Here is a 2,607-nt window from a genome sequence, read left to right as displayed (position 1 = left end):
TTTGGTGGTGAAAATGATTCAAAATCTTGAAAGCAAAATGGAGTTACAGATAAATAACCTGGAGAAAAGGATTGAGAAGATGGCAGAAAGGTTTAATAAGGACTTAGAGGAAATAAAAAAGAGTCAATATACAATGAATAATACAATAGATGAGATCAGAAACACTCTGGAGGGAACAAACAGTAGAATAACAGAGGCAGAAGACAGGATAAGCGAGCTAGAAGATAGAATTGTAGAAATAAATGAAACAGAGAGGAAAAAAGAAAAACAAATTAAAAGAAATGAGAACAATATGAGAGACCTCTGGGACAATGTTAAACGCTCCAACATTCGAATCATAGGAATCCCAGAAGAAGAAGACAAAAAGAAAGACCATGAAAGAATACTTGAGGAGATAATAGTTGAAAACTTCCCTAAAATAGGGAAAGAAATAATCACCCAAGTCCAAGAAACCCAGAGAGTCCCCAACAGGATAAACCCAAGGCGAAATACTCCAAGACACATATTAATCAAATTAACAAAGATCAAACATAAAGAACAAATATTAAAAGCAGCAAGGGAAAAACAGCAAATAACACACAAGGGGATTCCCATAAGGATAACAGCTGATCTTTCAACAGAAACTTTTCAGGCCAGGAGGGAATGGCAAGACATACTTAAAGTGATGAAAGAAAATAACCTACAGCCCAGACTACTGTACCCAGCAAGGATCTCATTCAAATATGAAGGAGAAATCAAAAGCTTTCAGTTCAGTTCAGTCGCTCAGTCGTGTCCGACTCTCCGCGACCCCATGAATCACAGCACGCCAGGCCTCCCTGTCCATCACCAACTCCCGGAGTACACTCAAACTCATGTCCACAGAGTCGGTGATGCCATCCAGCCATCTCATTCTCCGTCGTCCCCTTCTCCTCCCGCCCCCAACCTTTCCCAGCATCAGAGTCTTTTCCAGTGAGTCAACTCGTCACATGAGGTGGCCAAAGTATTGCAGTTTCAGCTTTAGCATCAGTCCCTCCAATGAACATCCAGGATTGATCTCCTTTAGAATGGACTGGTTGGATCTCCTTGCAGTATAAGGGACTCTCAAGAGTCTTCTCTAACACCACAGTTCAAAAGCATCGATTCTTCGGCGATCAGCCTTCTTCACAGTCCAACTCTCACATCCATACATGACCACTGGAAAAACCATTGCCTTGACTAGACGGACCTTGGTTGGCAAAGTAATGTCTCTGCTTTTTAATATACTATCTAGGTTGGTCATAACTTTCCTTCCAAGGAGCAAGCGTCTTTTAATTTCATGGCTGCAATCAGCATCTGCAGTGATTTTGGAGCCCAAAAAAACAAAGTCTGACACTGTTTCCACTGTTTTTCCATCTATTTCCCATGAAGTGATGGAACCAGATGCCATGATCTTTGTTTTCTGAATGTTGAGCTTCAAGCCAACCTTTTCACTCTCCTCTTTCACTTTCATCAAGAGGCTTTTGAGTTCCTCTTCACTTTCTGCCATAAGGGTAGTGTCATCTGCATATCTGAGGTTATTGATATTTCTCCCAGCAATCTTGATTCCAGCTTGTGCTTCTTCCAGCCCAGCGTTCCTCATGATGCAGCGTTCCTTAACTCTGCATATAAGTTAAATAAGCAAGGTGACAATATACAACCTTGACATACACCTTTTCCTATTTGGAACCAGTCTGTTGTTCCATGTCCAGTTCTAACTGTTGCTTCCTGACCTGCATACAGGTTTCTCAAGAGGCAGGTCAGGTGGTCTGGGATTCCCATCTCTTTCAGAATGTTCCACAGTTTATTGTGATCCACACAGTCAAAGGCTTTAAATCAAAAGCTTTACAGACAAGCAAAAGCTGAGAGAATTCAGCATTACCAAACCAGCTCTCCAACAAATGCTAAAGGATGTTTTCTAGACAGGAAACACAGAAAGGGTGTATAAACTCGAACCCAAAGCAATAAAGAAAATAGCTACGGGATCGTACTTATCAATAATTACCTTAAACGTAAGTGGGTTGAATGCCCCAACCAAAAGACAAAGGCTGGCTGAATGGATACAAAAACAAGACCCCCATATATGTTGTCTGCAAGAGATCCACCTCAAAACGAGGGACACATACAGACTGAAAGTGAAGGGCTGGAAAAAGATATTCCATGCAAATAGAGACCAAAGGAAAGCAGGAGTAGCAATACTCATATCAGATAAAATAGACTTTAAAACAAAGGCTGTGAAAAGAGACAAAGAAGGAAACTACATAATGATCAAAGGATCAATCCAAGATGAAGATATAACAATTATAAATATGTATGCACCCAACATAGGAGCACCGCAATATGTAAGACAATTACTAACAAGTATGAAAGGGGAAATTAACAATAATGCAATAATAGTGGGAGATTTTAATACCCCACTTACATCTATGGATAGATCAACTAAACAGAAAATTAACAAGGAAACACAATCTTTAAATGATACAATAGACCAGTTAGACCTAATTGATATCTATAGGACATTTCACCCCAAAACAATGAATTTCACCTTTTTCTCAAGTGCACATGGAACCTTTTCCAGGATAGATCACATCCTGGGCCATAAATCTAGCCTTG

This window comes from Moschus berezovskii, chromosome 9 (assembly GCF_049115385.1).
Source record: "Moschus berezovskii isolate FMDL1 chromosome 9, NW_MosBer_1.0, whole genome shotgun sequence".
Taxonomy (NCBI): Eukaryota; Metazoa; Chordata; class Mammalia; order Artiodactyla; family Moschidae; genus Moschus; species Moschus berezovskii.
Note: the sequence above shows the minus strand (reverse complement) of the source record.